Source organism: Pan troglodytes, chromosome 7, assembly GCF_028858775.2.
Source record: "Pan troglodytes isolate AG18354 chromosome 7, NHGRI_mPanTro3-v2.0_pri, whole genome shotgun sequence".
In the NCBI taxonomy this organism is placed as follows: Eukaryota; Metazoa; Chordata; class Mammalia; order Primates; family Hominidae; genus Pan; species Pan troglodytes.
In genome coordinates this window covers 137,419,180-137,446,026 of record NC_072405.2, presented here as the reverse complement: position 1 = coordinate 137,446,026, position 26,847 = coordinate 137,419,180, and the positions used below count along the sequence as shown (strand labels likewise).

At 37.7% G+C, this 26,847-nt stretch overlaps 1 long non-coding RNA gene across 2 annotated transcripts; it reads left to right on the top strand.

The window, feature by feature from the left end:
• The first annotated feature begins 2,429 nt into the window (after positions 1–2,429).
• On the top strand, positions 2,430–12,473 carry LOC107976443 (uncharacterized). Of its 2 annotated transcripts, XR_001720422.3 has the most exons (4): positions 2,430–2,836; positions 8,670–8,766; positions 10,958–11,055; positions 11,673–12,473. It is a non-coding gene; the product is annotated as an uncharacterized LOC107976443 (long non-coding RNA). The 2 variants fall into 2 exon arrangements; XR_001720421.4 differs by lacking the exon at positions 2,430–2,836 and having other exon boundaries at positions 2,846–8,766.
• Positions 12,474–26,847: the final 14,374 nt, after the last annotated feature.

The following is a 26,847-nucleotide window of genomic DNA, read 5'->3' as shown; positions in this document are numbered from 1 at the left end:
AAAACACCTTTATGAGAACCCCCATCCATGGAATGCTACTCACTTACTGACTTTACTCAAATGAATTGAGAGGTCTCAAAGGCAGAGACTATGAGTTACTCATTTTTGTATCTCCTAGCAGAGCACAGGTCTGTTGTGGAGTGGACCCCTCACAATAATGTTTACATAGTTGAATTAAATTCAGAAAGTAGTCATTCATTTGCAGAAGAAATTAGCTGGTAATGAAATACTATGTAGTATTCCATTCTGCAGAGGAACTAGTAACCTGCTAAAACATTTCTGTTTAATATTTGATAAGCAAATTATTCCCTTACCAAAGGAAACTAGTGCTAAACTTTCCTCCACCACACTGAGCATTTAAGCCCTCAAGATACACTCCTGGGACAGATGGGTGATGGGCAAGCTGGAATACTATAATGTGCTCAGAATGAAAAGCCCCTACACTCAGAAATTGAAATAAGATCAGGAGCCAAGTGGAGAGAAAGGTTATTAGAACATGTTCTAGAGAAAAAGCTGGAGAATGATCCACGATTCCTTCCTGAGGGAAGATGAAACTTGCCTTTAGTTAAACTCTGTGAGACCTTAACTCTTTCTTCCTCAACACCTTCCATTTAAAGCAAGGAAGTCCATTTCATTCCCAGTCTTTGCCAGGCTCTCAGAGCACAGAGGAGCTCATTCTGACCATTTAGTGACCACAGCTTGTGTTTTGAACTCAGATCATCTTGTGTGTGATTTTTGCTCTGCTTCAGACTAACTGGGAGATTTTGAACAAATCCTTCACTTGTTCTGAGCCCTGGTTTCCTTATAGGTAAGACAGAGATTGGTACCCATTTTGAGAATGGCTGAGAGGATTAAACCATAAAGTATTTTGCATTTTGTGAAAAGTGGTGCCCTTATTTCATGTTACTTGAAAGAAGAGTAAATAAAATACCATTTTGAAAGGCATGTGGAGAAAATATATCATTATCTTGGTCTTCCTCTTTATCTTTGCTCTGAATCAACGGTCAAAGTCTTTTCCTCCTTTCATGAATGGATGAGAAGATTGTGTGCCATTTCACACCAACAGAGACAAGCTTTCCTTCTGGCTCTTTGCAACTAAGTGTGGGCTTGTCTTAGTGACTCATTTAACACAAGGCCACCTTTACAATCTTTCTGAGGTCAAATCAGCCCGTTGTTCAGTGTTCCAGATGCTCCACTCTTTCTTTCTTCAGCTCATTGATGGCCACTTTATAAAGGAGTATCAGGAATCAGAGAGTGACCCTGGAAATACAATTACACCCAATAAGCCAATGTGAAGGTCAAAAGATTCTTTGGTGATAAAGAATTTAGCTTTTGACCTCCAGATTATTGTTGAAGGGCGAGGAATATGTTATAGTTTGTTTTTCATCGTTTCATGTTCCTTTGCTTTTTCTCCTCCCTCTTCTGAAATGCAACTTGGAAAAATCTTACTTTTTTTTTTTTTAAGTTTTGACTTTACATGTTATTTTCCCCATGGAAACTTCTCTTTGCTACATTACTATTTATTGAGTTCACATTATAAGTATTGAAGGTCTTTCCCTATAAAGTTAGTCATACAACCAATGTGTCCCTTTTCATCCTAAGAATTCAAAAATTCAGGGCTTCTGTGTCCTCTTCATTTGACTACAGTAGCTGGAGAACCAGCAGTTCAGATTTCCTCAACTTTGTCTTAATTTCTTTGCTATGGATTCAGAGGTCTCCAGGTGATTTGTAGGTGGTCCATCTGGCTTAGTCTTACCTCATTGACTTTCTATGGCATAGGAATGCTGGTGGATGAACAGAAGCTGATCAAAGAAGGTTGTGCCAAACCCCAGTTGCAAGGATGTTCACAGCTCCAATGCTGACCACAAACATTATGATGGCTTGGGGTTCCAAGGAAGAGCTCAGCTTAAATAGACAAGATCATTGAACTCAAAGATCTCTCATTTTCCTCTTGCCTTACTGGCACATTGCAGTGGAGATCAAAGCCTTGGCAAAACAACATCCAGGGAAAATGTGGTGCTGTTGTTTGTTTCATATCAGATCGGGAATATACAGTGTTAAAGTTGCATCTGCAGAAAATAGGGTTCAGAGCATTGTAGCAGTGAATTTGGAAAATGTTTGAGGAAAGTGTACATTACAGGGGAGTATGGCTGGGACAAATGCCTTTTGGCCCCCGCACTGTTTTCTTATCTTGGAAATATGGGAAGACATTTCCCAACCTCTAATGCAGGTTATGAAATTGTCCCAGTTGTCTCATAGAACTAATGTGTATGGTTTCTTTGGGATAAACATAGAAATTGATGCTCCAGTCTTAAAACTCAAGAAAGTTATATTTGTCTTATCTGAGTTCCTTTCTCAGGAAACCAACCATCAGGCCTTCCAGATAATATCAAGGAGCTGAAACTTAGCAGATCACTGCATCTCGACAATGAAACATAAGACCCCCTCACCCATCATGATTGCATAACCAACCACCTGCTTCCTGTTGACCAACTTCTCTTTCTTGCCCCTCCCTAGTTTCTATTTTCCTATACATGGGTACATTTCTTTCCTACTATATAAACCCCTAATTTTGGTTGCTTGGGGAGATGGATTTGAAACTGATCTGTCATCTCCTTGGCTGTAGCACCTGATTAAAGCCTTCTCTGGCTATCTTCACTGTCTCAGTGACTGGCTTTCTGCGCTGCAAGCAGCAGAACCTAGAATAAACCCCTGGCATTTAGGTAACAGATTTTAGTTCCCTGACCAGTAACACATTGCTTGTGGGTTTGTTTCCACAGGCTGAAAAAGTTTTGGAGCCCTCCTAAGCAGCTGCCAGACCCTTTTTTGGCCAGAGGTGAGTCTCAGTTTCTCTCTCTGTCCAGCCCCACCACTGCTGGCCCCAACCATGTTCCTGATTACCTAGGAAAAACAGCCTTACAAATTAGACATCTGCATCTGGATAGGTAAAAGTGTCCTTTGTGGGCCTAGATGGTATCTGCTCCTCTCAATTTGGGAATTTTTTTTTTTTTTTTTGAGACGGAGTCTGGCTCTGTTGCCCAGGCTAGAGTGCAATGGCGTGATCTCGACTCACTGCAAGCTCCGCCTCCCGGGTTCACTCCATTCTCCTGCTTCAGCCTCCCGAGTAGCTGGGACTACAGGAGCCTGCCACCATGCCCGGCTAATTTTTTTGTATTTTTAGTAGAGACGGGGTTTCACCGTGTTAGCCAGGATGGTCTCGATCTCCTGACCTCATGATCCGCCTGCCTCGGCCTCCCAAAGTGCTGGGATTACAGGCATGAGCTACCACACCTGGCTGGGAAATTTTTTAAAGAATTTCCATTTATAGGTTGAACAAGCCCAACTGAGAGAGGGAAGCACCCTGACTGTCTCAGTTTGGATACTCTTAGAGCTCGTTGTTACAGCAGTTGGTTTATATTTTTGTGGTTGTGTGTGTTGATATAGTCATGGGAAATTAGAGTTTGATAAACTGATATAATTGATATTCTTCTGTAATGCTGTTTGACTTCAATATTCCATTTTTTTTAAGACAGGATCTTACTCTGTTGCCCAGGCTGGAGTGCAATAGTGTCATCATGGCTCACTGTAGCCTGGAACTGCTGGGCTCAAGGGATCCTCCCAGCTCAGCCTCCCAAGTAGCTAGGAGTACAGGTACATGCCATCATGCCTAGCTTTTTTTTTTTTTTTTTAATTTTTGGAGAGATAAGTTCCCATCATGTTGCCCAGGCTGGTCTCTAACTCTTGGACTCAAGTGGTCCTCCCACATCAGCCTCTCAAAGTGCTGGGATTGCAGGTGTTAGCCACTGCACTTGGCCTGGCCCCAGTATTCTTTGGGATCTGGAGTTTGCTGTTGAATGAGAAGGCAAGATGAAATTCCATGTAGTCAGACTCTTACGCTGCTGTTCTAAGCAGGGTTGGGCCTGATTAGTAGGTTATAGATGATGTTTTTCTGTGGTGCTATCTGGACCTAGTGCTCTTTGGCATCTGGGAAGGTATGGCCTTTAAAAAGCAAACTGCCATGAGAACTGCTTTACCCCAAATTTTGGTTCACAGCCTTCATTTGATTATGTATTGGGGCAAAAATAGTTTAGCCATGTGAACCTGTTTGTAAACTGGTGAGTTTCTATTGCTATTTCATAGCTAAAGTTTTGAGGTAAATGCTATTGGATCTTTGTGTCTGTGTGTGTATACATATTTAGATGTGTTTATGTGTATGTACATTTATTATATGTTGTGTCTACCAACTTTGCTTATAAGCAAAAGAATGCTTGTAAATTAAGTAAATAAGTTCAAGAATTTTTTAAATTCACTTGATTAAGTAAATTGTTAATTTTAAAAACTACCTTTAAAGTTATTGGTAAGGTAAAAATAGAAATGTCTTTGGAATTGCCAGCATACCTTTTTGTCTGGGTTTTATATTTGTCTCTGCTAGATATTTTGGGGTGTCGGGGTTTAGCATAAAAGGTTATAAAACAATATACCCAGCCAAAACTAAATAGTCTTTGTTGGTGTGACTTTTTTCGATAAGTAAGACTAATTCAATGTTAGTTTAATGAAAATAGCTGAATTTTCTGAATTATTGACACAATACCCATGTATTTAACTTTAAAAGGGTTCTTACTTAGGTGAACATCTGATCTTCGCAGGCTATAAAAAAGGTTAACAAGGAAATAACTTGAAATGATGATTAGCTTTGTCTAATATTTCAGTTTTCAGAAGTAATCTAGATAAATCGTTTGAAAAAATGAAAGAATCATGTACATGTAAATGGGATAAATGCTTGTAGCTGCACTTTTTAATGTAATTTGAAATCTTGAAGTTATTTAGGATTGAATAATAGATGCTTTTTGGCCATCTGGGTCACTTCCAATTAAGAAAGGATTATGGGGCCGGATGTGGTGGCTCAGGTCTGTAATCCCAGCACTTTGGGAGGCCAAGGCAGGCAGATCACCTGAGATCCGGAGTTCAAGACCAGCCTGGCCAACATGGTGAAACCCCATCTCTGCTAAAAATACAAAAATTAGCTGGGCATGGTGGCAGGCACCTGTAATCCCAGTTTCTTGGAAGGCTGAGGCAGGAAAATCACTTGAACCCAGGAGGCGGAGGTTGCAGTGAGCCAAGACCATGCCATTGCATTCCAGCCTGAGTGACAAGAGCAAAACTCCGTCAAAAAAAAGAAAAGAAAAAAAGAAAAGAAAGAAAGAAGGGAGGGGAGGGAGGGAGGGACGAAGGAAGGAAAGAAGGAAAGAAAGAAAGAAAGAAAGAAAGAAAGAAAGAAAGAAAGAAAGAAAGAAAGAAAGAAAAGAAAGGAAAGAAAGGAAAGAAAGAAGGAAAGAAAGAAGGAAAGAAAGAAAGAAGGAAGGAAGGAAGGAAGGAAAAGAAAGAGAAAGGAGAGAAAGAAAGGGTTATGACGTTGGGAAGCATGTTTTTTAAAATTGTGGAATGTTCTCATCTCTAAAATGTTAATATCTGACAGCTAGTTCAGAATGTCTTATTCCTAGGTTTTCACTAAAATTTAAAGTTACTAAGAATCAGAATGGCAATTAATATATTATTCTGTATATAAAATGTGTGAGAGAAGATGTGTTTTTACAGAGAAAAACAAATTATTTTGTCTAATTCATAAGTTATGTAAAGGTTGATACAAATTATGGACCATGGTAAACTTTTGTCCTAAAATAAAATAATTGGTCATTTAAAAAAAAAAACCAAAGAAAGAAAGAAAATCTAGGACAAAAACAAAGTCCAAACATGTTGAATGGTTTGTGTAAATAAGTAGTAAAATACTCTTTAAAATCTGATAGAAAATTGGAGACATTTGGCTAATTAACATTGCTCATAGCTAAAGATCTTAGTATTGATGAAGGTAAATTAAGAAATACTGTAAAGAAATATATTGGCAGCTTGGCAATTCTTTTCTTTTTTTTTTTTAACATACTTAAGCATGAATCCAGATTTAGCATGGAGCCAAATTTTACATACAGGCTTGCATTGCTTTGTTTCACACTGTATTTGCTATTCTGCATAGATAGTACTAGCACTAAAGTACTTACTGGTCACGTGCTTGAAGTAAATTTCTTAATTGCACAGAAGGTATAGTGACGTTGCTGGACTTAGAGACATTAATTTGTATAATAGGAACAAAATATCCAACATATGTTTGTTTTAGGCTCTGGATTATACTGTAACCTTCAAAGTAAACTGAGTAGGTGAAAAATTGGGGGTTGGTTTCCCGTTTGTTTTTGCTTTTAATTTTTAATTATTTGCTATTTGTTCTCCTTTGGGTTTTACTGGTATATACACATATAAAAAACCATTGATATTTTTAGTTTTTAATGGAAGGCTTGTATTTTCTTCTATGAATAGTCATTTTGTTTCCCATGCATTTCCAACAATTCATTATTTGCTCTATTTATCTAAAGTTCTTAAGCTATCTTTGTCAGGCCTGCAAAAATGGATAGGGGACACCAGCCATTAAAAATTTGATTGGTTTTGCTGACTCTGATGATCTAGAGAGCTACAAGAGCTTTAAGCTATGGGTCAAAAAAGAACCCCTAAAAAACAAAAAACCTTGTTTCTTTAAATAAGTTCTGAGCAGAAATAGTAGATTACTTATTTATTTGGAAAAGCAGGTAAGAGAAGAAATGTTTAGACAGTTTTTTTCCCTAAGGAAATTCAATTCAATCAATAATTTGAATCGGTTTCAGATCTTTTTCTTTAGGTAATGAGGAAAAATTGTGATGGGGTACAAAGTTTTAATGTTCAGGAAAGACTAGCTTTGTCCTTAAAAGAAATTATATTGACTGGGATTTCTCTCAGACTACGTTAGTTGTATTTACCACTATCAAAACTAAGTGACATTCACTTGGATTAAGTAGAAGTAAAAATGTCAGGCTTTCTAGTGATTCTTTTTTATTCCAAATCTGTTATCACTATTAGGCCTTAACGTGTGTACTTGAAAACAAAATATATACTAGTATTATTCTGTTTTGAAGATTCTGGAGTTGAAATCTACCTAATAGTTGTCAGTACCGTATCTAGAAACCAGTCTTGGAAATGTATGATGATGCTCTTTTAAAATAGCAGAAAAAAATATTCTGTGCTTGTTTTTACTTTGTCCCTGTTTCACTGTATAGTATTTAAGCAAAAAGAGATTATTTATCTTCATATTGAATTTCCCAAACAGATATTTGCATTTACCATTTTCTTAAATGATGGAGAATAAAGTTAATTGTCTTACTTGGATAAGTTTGGCATTGGACCTATCACATTTTTGATGCTTTGAGTCACAGTTCTGTCACTACAATGTTAGAAATTAGATATATGCAAGGAATAATCTAGCCACTTTAATACAGTGATTTAAAGTGCTGCAGGCATTAACTACTAGACACCAATTCACAGTGCTTTAATTTGTGACATGTGAGGGAGAATGACAGGACTTTCTATAATATAAATGTCCTATTAACTAGTCCTTGTACTGTTAAGTTAGGACTTTGACTCTTGGGTCTAAAAAAGGCACAGACTCATGCCAAATCTTGAACATTGACAGTAGTCAAAGCCTTGTTTTCAGACCCAGGAGAAGGTGACAATCAAAATGAACAACTTGCCCGAGACACAGGGCTAGAAATTAAAACTATTCAATCCCTGTAGGCCCAGGAACTATTGTGGAAGATGTGGGTGCATGTGAGATTTTAAGGGCTAATTTTAAGGGACAAATTAGTTCAAGGTTTTCTATAAATTAAATGTTAATATCAAAAGCACACTGATGCAATACCAGTATCTGGGCCATTGTGATGGAATAACACAGTTTTCTTAGAGCAATGATTTTATCTTTAATAAAAAACATTGTAAAAGGTTATAAAAGACTTCTTACCTTATGATCAAACTGATTCAAATTAGATTTGTTTATCAGGTTTTGTTAAAATTAGCTTTAACATTAATGCATGAGATTCCTAAAATTCTGATGTCTTAATATACGTTATCAGTAATAATTATGATTATGTTAAATTTTTGTATGTCACAGAAATAACCAAATTTTCTTGTCAATTGTGACTGTTGAGACTTTTCTCATCCATAATTATTTTGCTTTAATTGTTTTTAAAAACAGGCTTATCATCAGCTACAGTCTGGAACTTGCTTCTTTTGGGGAATTCATTAAAAGAATCCTTGAATGCAGGTTTCTGATAACTTTGGAGATTTTGCCATTGGGCTAGAGAGAAAACTTCCAGGATATTAATTGAAAAGCTGATGTGTTCTTAAAGATTACTAACCCAATATGAAGCAGAGTGGGAGTTGATTGCATGGACTGAGCTAATGGAGGACAGAAATAATTTTTATGGTTTTTTTTTTTTTTTTTTGGTTCTTTGAAACATTGCTGATTCTTTTTGTTTTGTTTTTCAGAGTCTGGACAACACTTTTTCTTTTGAGCTGTTTACAACCTCTAGCAATTGAGTAGAGTGTACTCTTGTAAATAGAATTTGAAGCACATTTCTTTCTCTGCCTGATTTCTCTAGAATTTGTAAACTATTTGTGAATATTCTTAATTTATGGCAATATGGTTGCTTACATAAGTTCAATAATAATCTGTTTTCTTTTACAATGAGACACAGTTGGAGGAACTGGTTATTTTCCCAGGGCTTTGACTGAAATGGCCTTGTGAATGGTTCCAGGAAAGCCAATTTTGGAGACCCTATGTGGATGATGATGCTTGCTGTACTTTCTGTGGGTAATCGGGCCAAGTATATGGGACCGAAGCTAATTTTGCAGGTAGGTTGGTCCTGCTATGATTTGTCTTTGGTGGAAGTGGGAGACTAGAGGGAGAAAGATTGTGTCATAGAAGGAGACTGCAGTATTAGATTAACATTTGATTCATCACCCTTAGTATGGAGCTGCTTGTAATGCCCCTCCTCAGCATGAAGCAGCCAGAAAGATCAATGACCAAATTTCCCATGATCGAGGAACTGAAAATAGAAAGGGGAGACTGAAACTGGTCCAAGTTTTCTACAGAACTAATGTCTATTACTTCTATTGAATAAACATACAAATTGATCCCCCCAGTCTTAAAACTCAAGAAAGTTACATTTGTCTTATCTCAGTTTCTTTCTCAGGAAACCAACCATCACACCTCCCAGACAGTATCAAGGAGGTGAAACTTACCAGATCACTGCATCTGGACAAAGAGATGCCAGACCCCTCACCCATGAGGATTGCCTAACTTTCCACCTACTTCCTGTCAACCAACTTCTCTTCCTTACCCCTCCCTAATTCCTGTTTTCTTATACATGGTTACATTTCTTCCCTGCTATGTAAACCCCTAATTTTAGCTAATTTGAAAGACAAATTTGAGACTGATCTCCTAACTCCTCAGCTGCAGCATCCAATTAAAGCCTTCTTCCATGGCAATACTCATTGTCTCTTTGATTGGCATTCTGTGCTGTGAGCAGCAGGGCCTAGACCAAATCCCTAGCATTTTGGTGACAATAAGTTGGGATCATATGACTGAATTTGGGACAATGCAATGTGGGTGGAAATTATGTAAGCCATTCTAGGCATGGTCCTTAAATCCTGACCCTGCGGCTCTCTTTTCCCTTTCAAGGCAACATAGAGAGACTTGAGTTCCAGGGGGAAAGTTTTAGGATGGAGAGAAGCCCTCACTGGACTGTGATGCGGGTGAGAAACCTGTGTTAAGTCCCTGAGATATAGGTGTTTATTACTACCCCAGCATAGCTTAGCTGATTTAAGAGGAGTTAAGACACTTCCTTTGCCTTTAAAGGTATGCTATAGGTAAGTCCAGGAATACAAAAGCACTTCCAGAAAGCTCCAGGGAGCTATAGTTTGGGAGAAGGAAGGTCCAGCAGACTAGAGCCAAAAGTAATACAGTTCTAGCAATTAAGCCTTTCACTTTGTGCACACAGCTGGCACATAAACTAGTCCCAGAGCACCTGAGCAAGTATTATTTCTAGCAACTTTCACATTACCAACTCAGAAACAATTCAATTCTTTGTCTCCCTTGTGATGCTCCTTCTCGTAGGTTTTGACTCTCTTTTCCTCCAACAATATTAAGTCTGCTCCCCTGTATCTGACTTTGAGGGGAGGTCACCACTGGTGAAACCAATGTGTCTTGAATTATACTCTTCTATGGAAGGCCCCACTTAGTAATTCTGAAAGATTCATTATTCCCACCTATAATCTAAATTACCTGATGACTTATCTTGCTAGAATCATCATTTTAATCTCTAGGTGAATGTCCAAGATATATATTATTGTTAATATCTTGACTGCCATAGTTACTGTAAGACTGCCTGAGAAAACTGTGATCTCCTTAAAAACAGGGACCACATTTTGCATCTTCATCATCTCTTTGTGTCCAGCACCAAGCGTGATGCTTGGTGCGAAGTGATGTATGCTTCATAAAGGCAGGACCAAGGTCTTCACCTCCACCCTACTACACCCAACAGTTCTTTTCTGCTTTTCACTGTGCTTGTGGTGGTGGTTTGACTGGAGTTGGAGGCTGTGTTTTGCCATATGTATCTGCCAATATTTCTCTTCAGAGAACTTTTACCTAGGATGACCTCTTCAAGGTGGCACAAGAGAATGCCTGAGGGACATGTCTCTCAACCCCATGTCCATTAATTGTAACAAAATAGTTGCCTCATGGCTGGAACACTCCTTTATCCCTACTGGCAGCACCCAATAGCTCTGCTGGGCCAGTAGGGTGAAGTCATAATTGGAGCACACTTTGCTTATAGAGATTAGTTACAAATGCCAAGTTCAAGGGAGACTGGCCACTGCACCCAAAATAAACCTGGGAAGCAGCCCTTCTTATAATTTTCTCTCAACTGAGGGAGATATTCCAAGAAAAAGAATTCTGGGGACTCAGATATAGAGAGGCACAGAATCATAGATATTCAAAGATGAAAGGGCCTTGAGGTCATTTTCCAATCTCCTTACTTTACAGGTGAGAAAATGGAGGTCCAGAGAGAAAAGTGACTCACCCAAGCTGAAAACAGTTGCAGGAAGAAAAGCCAGGACAGAACTGGGCTGTTAGAAACCTTGGTAGTGCACTTTTGATTTCACTCTTAAAATGCTCAAATGTCTTTTTCTGACAACATGTAGGGAGATCTGAGGTTGGACCTAAAGACACCATATATTGTATTCAGTGCTTCACACAAGTTAATCTAAATTTACCTCAAAAACCCAATACCATATTTTGTCGAGTAGGCAACTGAGGCCCGGAGCAGGATGCCAACTTGCCCAAGGACCCTCAGTGGCTCAAAGCTTATCTTTATCAGCTGTTTCTAGGCCCCAGGTTCCTGACAACATTCCAGGTGAAAGGACAAGCTGGAACCATTGAGAAACAAATGAGCATCTTGTAAACCCAAAATACAAGACCTTGCTAAACACCAGAGCTTGCCCGCAGCCAAGTTGTGAGACTTAAAATTTGTCTTTAGGGCATACAGCCACATCCACTCACCCCCCACACACCAAGGCTTCTGGAACATTTCTTTCTGCTTTAGATGTCTATTTCCAAGTGGTTAAAAAAAAAATAGTGGCTGAGGATCAGAATCCCAAAATTTTGCGTTTTGCTTTGCTACCAACATCTTGCATGTTCTTTGTAGAGTTACTTTACCTTTCTTTCCTTTAACTTCTTTATATCTGCAAAAACGATGAAGGAGTACACTAAAGATGAGGAACTGAGTCACCGCAATGCCAAATGTAACACGTTGTGGGTCAAAATTTGGATGGTTGCGTTGGAAATTATTCTGAAGCCACAGACAGGGCTAAAAGGTAAGTATGAATAATTAGTAACGCTTGCCATAGACAGATTAAAGTGTTGACATCACATAGGACAAGAATTTGCCACCAATAGATGAGAGGATTGTTGATGTCCTTGAATTGGAAATGAACGAGCTAATTGGTTACTTACTTATTCACTCTAACCCAGAAAACAGTAGCTTGTGAAAAAAGTTTTTGCTGGTAACACACAGGAAATAGAAAATTTAGTATTTTTTCCAGTGGAAAAGCCCTCTTGTATCACCAAGCAGAAGAGAACATGATGTCTTTTCTTTTGATGTAATTTAGGGTGATTCACAAAGTGTTCATAGCAGGGAAGCTGATGGAAAACTGACATGCCCCTAGACTTGAGAGATGCTCTCTAAGTTTAAAAAGGAAACAGCTTATTGTAAAATTTATTTGAATCGTACGACCTTCCCATATCTGTGTAATTAGCAAAAAGACAAGCTGCAACCAGAGAGGTAAAGTATCAATTTATGTCATACTTATTTATTGAGAACCTCCTCTGAGCTGTGTACTATGTTAGGCAGAGAAAACAAACAATAAGCAAGACACAGTCACTGACTCCATGTGATTATCAGGAAGGCTAGGAAAAGTCATCTCTGCTTGGACAACTCCTTTCCAGAAATACCTCTCTTCTCTTAAAGGGACATACACATGTACATATTATAATAAATGAATCGAGGAAATATATAATATTTATATATAATATATAAATATAATAATATATAAATATATTATTTATAAATGTATTTATATATTATGTGTAAATATAACATATAATATATATTATATATAAATATTACATATTATATATTATATATAAATATATATTTTCTATTTGATAAAAGTATTCTACCATTTTATGTGTAATATACAATCTATAAATATATAACATATATTCTAGATGTATATCTCATATATAATATATAAATACGTTAATATATTACTATAGAATATGTATATATCCTATTTGTATAGTATATTATTTCTAAAATATTACATACTGTACATATATAAAGTATATAATCTATACATTTTGTATATACATATATATAAAACCTATATTAAGCCACTGAAGTTTCAGAGTTTATTTGTTCCTTTGGTTAGAATTTCCTTAACAAATACCCCTTACAGTATGCCGGGCAGATGAATAAACCAGAAAACTCAACTCAATGCAATTTTGTGTCATGATAGGACTGAGTTCTACATGTTATCAGAACACAGGTCTGGGAACCAGGGGAGTCGTCTTGCTGAAACCGCCAATAGGAACTAGCTCCTCAAAAGTGTGTGGATAGGGTGGACTTGGGAGGAAATCAGAGTAAATGACAGGTGGGAAGTCCCAGAGGAAAGTAGCAACATGGCTCCTTCTCTACAAAGCAAGGAGATGAGTGCTTACAGCTGAGATTCAAACAAGGAATGGAAAGTAGAGAGGATGGAGTGGTAAATAAGGGTCAGATCATGGCACAGTAAATGTTTTGACTTTGACATGAAGGCATTGGGGATTATGGGGCAACGGCACTGTCTGATTATTCTGGATTAGGGGAAGCAAGACCAGAAGGAGGAGAGCATGACTATCCCATACATTAATACTTCCCACTGTCAGGTTAAAAGTAAGAAGTGAATATTTACCTGTTACATGATGGATGAACAAATGAGTGAACCATTTCAGAGCCTGTTACACTACTTAGGTTAAAGAAGATTGGGTTTAAACAATGGTAATGAAAGTAGAGATATCCTGATATGGATCTATTTAAAATATTTAGAAAAGAAGTGGCTAGGCATGGTGGCTCATGCCTGTAATCCCAGCACTTTGGAAGGCTGAAGCAGGCAGATCACTTGAGGTCAGGAGTTCAAGACCAGCCTGGCCAACATGGTGAAGCCCTGTCTCTACTAAAAATACAAAAATTAGCCAGGCGTGGTGGTGCACACCTGTAACCCCAGTTACTCGGGAGGCTGAGGCAGGAGAATCGCTTGAACCTGGGAGATGGAGGTTGCAGTGAGCCAAGATCACACCACTGCACTCCAGTGTGGGCGACAGAGCAAGACTCTCCAAAAAAAAAAAAAGTGACTAAATGGACGTAGGAGTTCAGAGATGGCATTCAGGTTAGTTTTTCTTGGTGAGTTGCTACTTGCATATGTAACAATTGCCATGTTTTTGGAGCTATTCTGAGTGTTTACACATGATAATTCATTTAACCCTCATAAAGACCCTATGAGTTAAGTAATATCAGTATCAGATGAGAAAAAGGAGGCACAGAGGGGTTAATAATTTATTCCAGGTCACACAGCAACTGACTATTAGATCCAGGAGTTAAATTCAAACAGTCTGGCTTTGGTGTGTACTATCCTGGGTATGAGGTTTGTGTTTGCTATTAGAAGTCATAGGAGAAGAATTTGCATTAAGAAGAAGAAAATGAGTTGAAATTGAGACTTGTGAAATTTAAGTTCTCTGTGGAATACCCCAGTGGGAATAGCAATTAGGCAAGTGAATATTTATAATAAAATTAATAAAAACTGCACCTAAAGTGCAAACTCTAAGAAAATGATTACAAAAAAAAAACTGAGAGTTCATTGCAGTTAGAAAAAACTACTGATAAAAGAAGCAACTCCATGAGTATAAACAATCTGAGATGAAGTGTTGGGGGTATAGAAGACAGGAGTGGACTTTTAGGATGTGCATGAAGAAAGTACGAAGATTAAAAAGGAGGCCAGACAGAGACATTTCATGAAGGAAAGCCTGGAATTCAACGGTATTGCTATGGTACATTATGCCTGTGTGTTGTTCTCTATGTAATTTCTTTAGCAATTAATGCTACAGTAACTATTTAATACCAGAGTAACTATTTATGATTTTCATTCTATAGGGTGTGTTTAGTTGTTTAAACTTATTTTTTTTGTAATAAATCTATAAAGGAACTCCACTACACATTGAAGAGGAAAGGTGTTTGAGCCAAATAATTAATAATTTTACACACATTTTGGTCGTCACAACCTCTTGAAGAATAGCTGGAACAGAGCTGAGTCCTACTTGAGTGTTTTATGTATTTCATTACAAACAATAATTAACATTTACTGAGCACTTACCCTGTTCTGGGCACTGTGAAAACATTCCATACACATTCTCTTTTTTAATCCTCTTAACAAACTCATGAATTCGGTAAAATGTGTATTTTGCATTTCCATTTTGCATATGGGGACACAGAGGTTTAGAGAAGTGAAAGAAACTGTCCAAGGACCCAGGAGTGGTGAGGTTAGCAGAGGCACCTGCACCCAAGCCTTCTGACCTTTACTCCTGCCCAGTGCTCTCTCTCTCCTAATCTGGCAAACTCAGTCTGGGCCAGACTGTGTGCTTCTTAACTAGAAAGTTTCCCAGTGGTCATAGTTTGTTCTTTAGGTTTGTAGTTCAAGACAAACCATTGCCCTGTAGCTGCCCTTTTCCCCACTGGCTTATCTTTGGACCGACTGGGAGGTGAAGGACACTGTCCTTGTATGTGCAATTCCCAATTGGCTACTTCCTGGGGAACTTGATTTCTCATTTTGGGGCCCAGGAGGGTGATCATTGCCTAAGAACATTCCAGAGTTTACTTAAGGCAAACTATGAAAAAGGTAAATTCTGTGCTTTCTTCCTTTCATTCCACTTCAGTAACTGCCTTTTTACTGGTATTACTCAAATTCTCCAGCTTTCTTACTCTTTAAATAATTTTACCGAGCCTCCACTCTGCGTCTGGATTTGTGCTCTATGTTGGACATATAACGATAAATAAGACAACTTTTATTAGTGGTTTCAGGTATGTTAACGAGTTAGTATGGTACAGCAATGATAAATGTGATAAAAAAAAAAATCCTTCAAGGTAGAGAGAAGCACCAGGTAGGCAGTAATCAACCAGTCTTAAGAGTGAGGGGTTTGATAGTTAAGGGTAAACTTCCCAGGGCTACAAAAAGTTAAGCTAGCTTTTGAAGGATGAAAGATTCCCTAGACTGGATTTGGGGGTGATGTTAAATAGCAGGTAGAAGAATCAGTCTATTTAGCGGTGCAAGGTCTATATTAACAGGGCACGTGCTGGAAAATGTGAGTGGTTTATTATGGCTGGGGCACAGGCTGTGAGATGGAGAGAAATAGGAAGTGAAGCTGAAGAGGCAGGAACTGTCAGATTAAGGAGGGTTGTGTGTATCATACTAAAGAGTTTGAACTTTCTCCCATTCTTCTGACTGAGAAAAGCCAAAGAAAGATTTTAATCAGGGCAGCAGCATTATGTGAGTTTGGTTCTGAAAGTTTATTCTGGGGGCTTTTATGATCCAGTAAGACAGATTCTGGAGACACGGTTTGAACATGGGGCCAGCGTAATAGATAGTGAGGGCCTAAATTAATGCGGAGGCAGTGGGAAGAAAGACAAGGGTTTTGAGAAGTATTGATGAGACAGCCATAGTACTGGATGGGAATGTTGTTGGCCTTAGAGTCGATAGGTTTATAAAATTAAAAAAAATCATGAATGGTGATACCATTCACTGAGAAAGGGATGCCAGCTCTACCAGTTTGGGAGGTGCGAAAATAAATAATAAGTGTAACTTCAAACATCTTTTCATTTGAAATTCAAATAACACATCCAGGTAGAGGTAATGAATTGGGGGTTAAAAATATAGATTTGAAGCTTAGGAGAAAAATCTGGACTGGAGATAGAAATTCAAAAGTTATAAGCACAAACATGGTAAGCAAAAGCAATTTTTTTTTTTTAAAAAAAGGTATAAACTTTATTCTACAGAGTGAGAAGAGGGCTGGAGAGAGGGTGGGCATTTATGGCATATCAATGTTTAAGAGTAACTAATGGAAGAAGAGACGGATAAATAGTTTCCTGGAGATATAAGAGAAACCAGGAGAGAAAAGTTTCATGGAAGGCAAGAAAAGAAAGAGTTTTAAGGAGTTAAATGTTAACAGAACAGCAGGGAGTGAGATACAGAGTGGAAAGGGTCAGCAGGCTGTGCCAGTTAGTGGGTCACTAGAGACCCTGGAAGAACAGTTTCTCTGAAGGGATGAGGCCCATAGCCAATTAGCAGTAAGTTAGGAAATAAACAACAGTTGAGCAAGGGGAAGGAGAAAATGCAGACTACTAATTTAAGAAGCTGAGGTTAGAGAGGGTAAGTGATTTTGTGGAAGGTAATAAGGCTCCTCAGTGGTATCATCTGGGACTTTATGTCAAGTGGTCTGACTCATGAAAATGCCTTTTGGGACTGTCTATTTATTTAAGTATGTATTAGTCACCTACTCTGTTCTAGACACCTTGGAGTTAGACACCTTAGATATTACAGCATACAAAGTGAGTTATGGATGACTGTCAAGAACTGTGAAGGGTCTGAAACTTACTTGCAAGCTAACAAGGTAGCCTGCTGCAGTGTCATAGGTATCGATCGGCACATGGCATGAGATTTCAGAGTCAGAGACAAAAGACATCTGGTTACTTACAACAATAACAGTAACCAGTAACTTCATTTTCTCAAGCCAGTCCCTGGGCCTCAATTCCCATAGGGTGACATGAATAGGGCCATGTGATGCCTGCACACGTGATGCATCGTGTTACAGGAAAGAAATACTGAGCTTAGCAAATTTGAATCTTTTATAACTGGCAGTGCTCATGCCTAATCTTCGCCCCAGAGAGACAGACATTACCTTTATTATAGTGGACAGTAAAGAAACTTCTCTCTGCTTTGAAGGGACACATGATCTCTAGCTTCCAAGGCTTATACACAACCTTGGAAAATCACTTCGGAACAAAGAGAGGCAGTGCCTCTGTCTACAAGATGTGCAGAAATTCTGGAGACCCATAGAAAATTGTCTCTTACCAATGATGTGGTAAAGATAACAAGTTGCCTACCCAATATTTTTTTTTTCACTTAGCAACAAAACTAAATATATGTCAAGCAGCCTTCTTGTAGCCTTAAACAGTATAGCTACATAGGCCAGGCGCGGTGGCTCACGCCTGTAATCCCAGCACTTTGTGAGGCCGAGGCGGGCAGATCACGAGGTTAGGAGATCGAGACCATTCTGGCTAACGCGGTGAAACCCTGTCTCTACTAAAAATACAAAAAATTAGCCGGGCATGTTGGCAGGCGCCTGTAGTCCCAGCTACTCAGGAGGCTGAGGCAGGAGAATAGCGTGAACCCGGGAGGCGGAGCTTGCAATGAGCCGAGATCACGCCACTGCACTCCAGCCTGGGCGACAGAGCGAAACTCCGTCTCAAAAAAAAAAAAAAAAAAAAAAAATTACAGCTACATAACAAAAAGGGTAAAGCATAATGACAGGAGTCTAGGTCTCTGATGACTTTGTGGCACTGTTATAGCAGCTATGGACTGCTTAGCTGTGGATTTGATGTAGGTGGATAAATATTATGTGTTTAAGCCATCATAGTTGGGTTCTGTTATTCACAACCATATACAAATAGTTACTATTAGTAAATAAATGCAAATACTAATTTGGAAGAAGAAAAGAGTACTAGATAGTAAGATATCTGAGACCGGAAGTATAGTCACAGTAATTACTAACTTATTGTGTTAACTTGTCAACTGACTTCTGTGAATTTTATATTTCTCAGCTTAATATTATGAACTTTATAGCTCTAACTTTTTTAATCCTAAATTAAAAATTTAAATTTTAAGAATTTAATACTAAATTCTTAAAATAACCTTTTATATAATAAAATATTTATTTATTTTTAATAACCTTTATTTTTAATATTTTTAAAAATTAATTTTTAGTTGACAAATAACTATATATTTATAAAGTACAATGTGATTTTTGATGCATGTAAGCACTGCAAGATAGCAAGATAAATCAAGGTAATTAACATATTCACCATCTCAAAGATTAATCATTTCTTTAGGGTGAGAACATCGAAAGTCATATCTTTTAGCTATTTTGAAATATACAAAACATTATTATTAATTATAGTCATCTCGCATTGCAATAGAACTCTAGAACTTATTCCTCCTAGCAATTATGATTTGAAGCAAGTGGATAAATGCATTTTGTCATTACTTTTAATGGCAAAAACGCAATTACTTTTGCACAAACCTAACATTATAACTTTGGACCTGTTGACCAACATCTCCTGCTGACCATCATCTCCCCATACACTACCCTCCTAGCCCCCACCTGCCTCTGATAACCACAGTTCTACTCTCTACTTCTATGAGTCCCATTTTTTTAGCTTCCACAAGTAAGTGTGCCTGGCTTATTTCACTTAACATAATATCCTTCAAGTGTAACTGTTGTAAATGATAGAATTTCCTGTTTTGTTTTTTCAGGCAGAATAGTATTCCATTGTGTAGATGTACTGCATTTTAAAAAATCCATTCATTCATTTTTGGACACAGATTTTTTTCATATCTTGGCTATTGTGAATAATGCTGCAATGAACATGGGAGTGCAGGTATCTCCTTTGGTATACTGACTTCTATTTACTTGGGTACATATCCAGTTGTGGGATTGCTGGATCATATGGATAATTCTATTTTTAGTTTTTTGAGGAACCTCCAAACTATTTTCCAAAATGCCTGTACTAATTTACAATGCCACCAACAGTGTGTATGGGTTCACTTTTCTCCACATCCTCGCCAACACTTATCTTTCATCAGTTTGATAATAGCCAATATAATAGTTGATATCTTATTACGGTTTTAGTTTGCATTTCTATGATTAAAAATTTTAAGGATTTTTTTCATATAGCTGTTGGCCATTTGTATTTCGTCTTTTGAGAGATGTCTATTCAGGTTCTTTGCCCGTTTTTAAAATTGGGTTCTCTGTTTCCTTGTAATTGAATAGTTTTGAGTTCCTTGTCTATTTGGGATATTAGCTCTTTAACAGTTATGACTTGCAATATGATTTGCAAATATGTTCTCCTAATCTGTGGGTGATCTCTTCACTCTGTAATTGTTTCTTGTGCTATGCAGAAGCTTTTTAGTTTGATGCAATTCCATTTCTTTATTTTTGCTTTTGCTGCCTGTGCTTTTGAAGTCATACCTAAGACCAATATAATGAAGCTTTCCCCCTACATTTTCTTCTAGTAGCTTTATAGATTCAGGTGTTACATTTAAGTTGTTAATCCATTTTGAGTTGATTTTTGTAAAAGTGGTTAGATAAGAGTCTATTATTATTCTTCTGTACATGGATATCCAGTTTTCCCAACATGACTGTCTTTTTAAAAAAATTCCTTTTTTTATCCTTCAAAGCTCATTTCTTTTTTTTTCTTATCCTTCAAACCTCATTTGATCTATATCCCATTTTCTCTTCAACGGGAACCCATCTGAAAAATAATTCCATAAACAATACAGATAATAGCTTAATTTGCTACTTCCTTGCCCCCAACATAAGAATACGTGTACTTTAGAGATGCCTTAACCTACGGGTATGACTTTTTTGGGGGGCGATATCTTTACTATTATTATTATACTTTAAGTTCTGGGATACATGTGCAGAACATGCAGGTTACATAGTTGTACATATGCCATGGTGGTTTGCTGCACCCATCAACCTGTCATCTACATCAGGTATTTCTCCTAATGCTATCCCTTCCCTAACCCCCCATCCCCCGACAGGCCCCAGTGTGTGATGTTCTCCTCACTGTATCCATGTGTTCTCATTCTTCAGCTCCCACTTATGAGTGAGAACATGTGGTGCTTTGTTTTCTGTTCCTGTGTTAGTTTGCTGAAGATGATGGTTTCCAGCTTCATCCATGTCCTGTGAATGACATGAACTCATCCTTTTTATGGCTGCATAGTATTCCATGGTGTATATTTGCCACATTTTCTTTATCCCATCTATCATTGATGGGCATTTGGGCTGGTTCAAAGTCTTTGCTATTGTGAGCAGTGCTGCAAGAAACATACGCGTGCATGTGTCTTTATAGTAGAATGATTTATAATCCTTTGGGTATATACCCAGTAATGGAATTGCTGGGTCAAATGGTATTTCTGGTTCTAGATCCTTGAGGAATTGCCACACTGTCTTCCACAATGATTGAACTAATTTACACTCCTACCAACAGTGTAAAAGCATTCCTGTTTCTCCACATCCTTTCCAACATCAGTTTTTTCCTGACGTTTTAATGATCTAATTAAACTAAAGAGCTTCTGCACAGCAAAAGAAACTATCATCAGAGTATACAGGCAACCTACATAATGGGAGAAAATTCTTGCAATCTATCCATCTGACAAAGGGCTACTATCCAGAATCTACAAAGAACTTAAACAAATTTACAAGAAAAAAAACAAACAACCCCATCAAAAAGTGGGCAAATGATATGAACAGACACTTCTCAAAAGAAGATATTTATGCGGCCAACAAACATATGAAAAAAAAGCTCATCATCTCTGGTCATTAGAGAAATGAAAATCAAAATCACAGTGAGATACCATCTCACACCAGTTAGAATGGTGATCATTAAAAAGTCAGGGGTATGACTTTTTAATGTTTCCCAACACGCTTAAGTTCGGTAAGGGAGGAACTTAACTGAAACATCTTATAATAATGAAATAGCTTGTGTGTCATAGCTTCTATGTCCCTAGTGCTTAGCATGGACGCTGACATGCATAGTTCCTCAATAAATACTTGTTGAATGAATGAAAACACAACAGCATTTTAGAAAATAGAAACTTAAGAGAAAGAAAAAATTGGGGCACGACCCACTTTGACCTGATCTACTACCTCTACTGCCATGCAAAGTGTGACCCAGAAGATTTCATGTAAAATAAATCCTTTATAATCCAAAATAGACGAGATCAGACAGAAAAAAAAAGATATTTAAGTTAAATGGTTTCTGATTATCTTTTTTTTTATTTTTTAAGAAATGGTAGGTCATTTGTTCGTTGGAAACATAGCCATAGTTATGCCATCGTTTGAATAAATTGATATTGGATAATGAGGTTTCACTGAATCACTGAATGGCTACATATACTTTTTTCCTCTGGGCTAAATAATTTCAATTCCTCTAACCTTTTCTCATGAATTCTATTTTCTAGCTCTTAATCACTCTTTTGTTCTCCCATGAAATTGAATTAAAAAATGTTAAGCAGCAACAAATATCACAGGATGATTTTTATATGAACATCAGCTCTATGTTCACCTTTAAATATATCATGCCATTGGTGGTGCTACTATCAGATTTAATATTTTATGATATACTAGAATACTTTTCTGTCTTACTAATGTCTGGAATTGTCTCTTAGTTTATAGTAGTCTGTGGGTCCATGATTCTAGCTATATAAATATTACCAAGTAGGCAAATAATCAGTATCAGGCAAACCAAACAGCAGTTGGCAGATAGAATATTCTAATGTCCAATCTGGATATTTCATTTTTTCATTCACGAATCTGCACATACATTCATTCAGTTGTCATGTACTATTTCCTTATTCTGTGACAGGCTCCGAGCTAAATACTGGTATAGAGAAGAAATGGACTTCACAGCAGTTCTCAGCTGTCTATTAAAGAAACAATTATAATAGAACATGATCAAGCACAAAGATATCAAGACAGAATGCTACACAAATATAAGAATGTACCTCAATGCAGTTGACATCAGGTGTCTTGAAGGATAAGCAATTAGCCAGAAAAGAAGAGATGATTGGCCAATTGCTACTTTGAGTGATACCAACATATAATATATTCTAGTGATTACAACAAAAGAGTTGTAAGTTTGAGGGAGATTGTTTTATCTGTTCTTACCATGACACAGGACCATGACTGAAGTGCAGATCCTTCCCTGTGTACTATGTTAGATGCTAGAGATAGAGCAGAGAACAAGCTAAATATGGCCAGGGGCTTAATGTCTAGAGGAAGAGACACAGCACTGAACTAATGGTGAAAATCAGAGTGACCTATTTTTAACTTAGGACATTCTGAGTTTATTCCCTTTTTCTAGCTTAATTAATAACCATCCTCCCTTTCACTCTTGAAAGTCCCAGTTTGAATAATAAAGTTATATGGTCATTTTTCTGGGACGACGTGATCATTGCCACCCTAGAGGTAAGATAGAATAGGATGGGAGTCCCGGGGGAAGAACATCAAACAGAAACTTCTAACCCAGTTGGTGGGCCAGTACACTGATATTACAGATGACATATTTCTAGAAATTTCCAAATAATAACAATGAGGCAAATCCCTTGCCAGACTTTTTAAAAACCCAAACTATCCAAGTGGCTGTTTTAATAGTCTGGTCCAAGCAAACATTGATAACTCAGTTACACTGGTATGAAAATGAAGATATCAAATGAGATATCAAGTTGTGTTCATGAGAAGTCAGTTTTTCTTCTGTGCAATTAAGAGAGAGGCAGAATCAATAGTGTATGCTTTTGGAAGGGTAAAAATATCAATGGATTCACAACATTAAGCAGGTCTGAATGGCCATTCTGCTAGAAGAATGTATGGGCTGCCATTGAAATGAATCCTGAAGCCACACAAATGAAAACCAATTTCAGAATTTCTTGCAGGACCTGGAAATATTCAAGTAAAATGCTTGTGCATATTTAGAAAGACATAGATGCACATATAATGACTCCAGGTATTGTTTTTTCCCCATTAAATGAATATAGATACCTTGGAAAAAGAAACATGAACATTTAGATTTCAGAAGGCAAAACGTACTTTGAGATTGGATTGAATTGACAAACAACATTGTATAAAAATGAATCTTGTCTTCTCTTTTTGAGGTTGAGGGAGGGGTTCCTTGAGCTGAGAGTAATCCAGTCAGGAGACCCCAGCAAGCTAAAGAGGAAGGGGGCTAAAGAGACATCTGTCCTCATTTATCCAATTATCGTTCTCAACTTTCTGTAGCTACAGGTCCACTTGAGAAAAAAGGACAGGCTTTGAGAAGAGTCAGGATGACCTTTGGAGAGTCAGGATTGGAAGAAGAAAGAAAGAGAGAAAAACAATATTTTTAGCATCTCTATATGTTGGGTACTGGGCTGAGTACTTGCCATATAATACTTTTTTGATTTCAAGAATGACCCATTGGTAGATATGACCTGGGAAGCCCATGGCTCAGGAAGGCTAAGTCCAAATTTAGACCATATACAATTGATTGCAGGCACCTCAGTTAAAACCCAGTTTAGTTAAACTCTGATGACTGTATTATTTCTTTTATTTATCCCTTAAGGCATTTCTGAGGTCAAAAAATAATTTTTGGTATGTGAAATTGGTTAAAAGAAAGGGGATTCCAGATGAAGAGACCATGAGGAATTAAGGTGTTATTTTATCCAGGGCTAAAACATGTTTATAAAAATGTATCTTAGAATCTTCCATTATTGCCACAAGTTGCCATAAATATAGCAGATATGTTCTTGCAACAGAACAAAAAAAATAGAAAAAAAGATGAAATTAGAGAACACTATCATGTTCTCTGTAAAAGAAGAACCAGGACATTAATCATGGGTCCTATATCAGTTAGACTTCTTTGCTGCAAGCAATAAATGCCATCTTTGGTTCACTTAAGCAAACAAAGAAGGAAAAGCCAAAGAACTGAGTTGTAGGATGCACAAGAGCTGGGACAGCTCCTGGAATCAAGGAAGCAAAACGGCCAATTAATTTTTTTTTTTTTCTGGGAGCTATGATCAGCATAAAGATTCAAACTGCAGAAAGAGAGAATCAAAAAGCTCCAGCTTGGATATGGGCCACCCCTTGATGAGTGGAGCAAGGTACCTTGATCGGCAGTGACAGAGATAGTTCCCTAGAGCAAAATCCATATTAAAAATCACATGATGTCACCAAAGAAACATCTTAGGACATCTCTTCTCTTACTACTATAGCTTTAAATGTCCTTCCCCTGTATGTTAGCTTCCTAGGGCTGCTATGACAAAGTAACACCAATTGGGTAGTTTAAGAAAACCAATAAATTTATTGTTTTATAGTTCTAGAGGCTAGCAATCTGAAATTACAGTGCCAGCGGAGCCATGCTCCCTTCTAGGGAAAATGCTTCCTTGCCTCTTTTTAGTTTCTGGTGGCTCCTGTCAATCCTTGTCTTTTCTTGGCTTCAGTCTCTGCTTCCATCATCACATGGATTTTTTTCCCTGTGTGTGTCTGAGTGCATGCTCTCTCCTTTTTAAGAATATCAGTCATTGGATTTAGAACACTTCCTAATCTGCTATGACCTTATCTTAACTAATTACATCTGCAAAGACCGTATTTCCAAACAAGTTGCCATTTTGCACTTCAAGGTAGATGTGAATTTTGGGGTGATAGTTTTGAAAACTTTATACTTTGTCTTCCTTTGGAACCATTTGGTTTTCTCTATCACAAACTAACTATCCTGTCCTCTAATTTACAAATTAAATATGTTTTTATATAGAGTTATGGTTCTTTAAGGGTAAGGACAAGGCCATGTTCATCTTTGCTTATTTAGCATCTAGTAGAGTGTCTGGTATATTGTAAGCACAAAAGCAGTTTATTGAATGAGTGAATAAATAAACAAAAAATGAATTATTCAACTAATAGGAGACATAAGAAAAAAAAAACTACAAAGGAATCAGGAATGGCACTTGGCATGTATCCCTACACAAGATTATAGAGTTCCATGGTCCTGTCATGTACCCAAACAACACTATTGCAGAAACAGCAAATAAAAGCAAGTTTCCTGTTCCCCACAAGGGTTTATAATGGCCTGAATATTAAGAAAATTGACCTTGCTTCCACTTTGATTCTTACAAGTTCTCAGATAAAATAGACAATTTACAACTTCCATGTATTTTCTCTATATTTCTCAACTAGTTTGCCTTTTCCTAGTGTGGTTACATCATGCAACCATGTTTACCTCCTCCGGCCTTGGCCAGCTTCCTTTACTTTCACACCCATTGCAAAGCAGTTTTGCTTTTCCTTCAAGGATTTTATTTTTATACCCTGCTTGTCGGTGCTTAATTTACATCTTCTCCCCCAGCTTCAAAGGTTTGCCGAGGCTATGACTTCACCTCCTTAACAGTGGTCACTTTCTTCTTTGAAGTTGAGTATTCATTTGAAGAGAGATGCTGTGTCTTTTGGCTCCTTCTCCTCATCCATGCTGTCAGGAGATGAGGGAAAACACAGTTGCCCTAATGATTTGATCAGATAAGTCTGATACTTTCTGGATTTAAGGAGCCAGTCCACTTCCCTGCTATGAATTGGAATGAGAGAGAAAAATGATTTTAGTTTTAGGCTCAATCTTCAGAGGTTATTTTCCTTAGGCATTGCTGTCATGGGAATGTTTGGGGGCATAAGTGGGGACATGAACAGCCCAGAAAATTGCCTGATGGGGACAGGCAGCAGGCTGGCTTTTATTGTTGACCCCTGATTCCCACAACGTAACCTTCCTCCTTTGCTGTGCCTGCCCTGATCGTACTTCGAGTTTACAATTACAATTTGTTTTTCATCCTGTTCCATGTCCTTGGAGAGGGATCACTTTGATGACAGTGCCAGAAACTAATTGTGAGGGGAACCAATTGTATGGGAGGATGAAGTCCATGGAGCCAGAGGTCCTCAGCATCCTGAAGAGAAGGGAGGTGCGATAAGGGAACATGTTTCCAGGGAAGACTCCAGGCTTCCTTTCCTGGAGACCTCTCAGAATAGGTTGTTTAGCCCTCCTACTGGAATTACTGAGTCGTATGTTTGGAAGGGACCATATTAAGCTGTGCTGTTTAAGTTCTTTAAGAGTGTGAATTCCCTGGGCTATGAGTTCCATGCTGTCTAAATCAATGGGCCGATGTGTTGCTGTAGAAGAGTTGGCTTAGAATCAGGTCAACTAGAGTCGGAATCTTGGGTTCTACCTCTGGCTGGGTTATTTTATTAACAACATTATTAAAAATACTAGCAAGCATTTATTGAGTACACACTATGGGCATGTTGTTGGGTTGAGTGCCTGACTCTCAACAGCTTAATTTATCACAATAATTGTTCTATGAGAAGGTATTATTATTGTTGTTGTCATTAGGTTTTACAAAATAGAACACAAAATACATAAAGCACAGCTTGTAAGATCACAGAATTAGTAAAGGACAGAATTATTAGGGAAGAGCAAGGTCTTGCAAGTTCATGTGCAT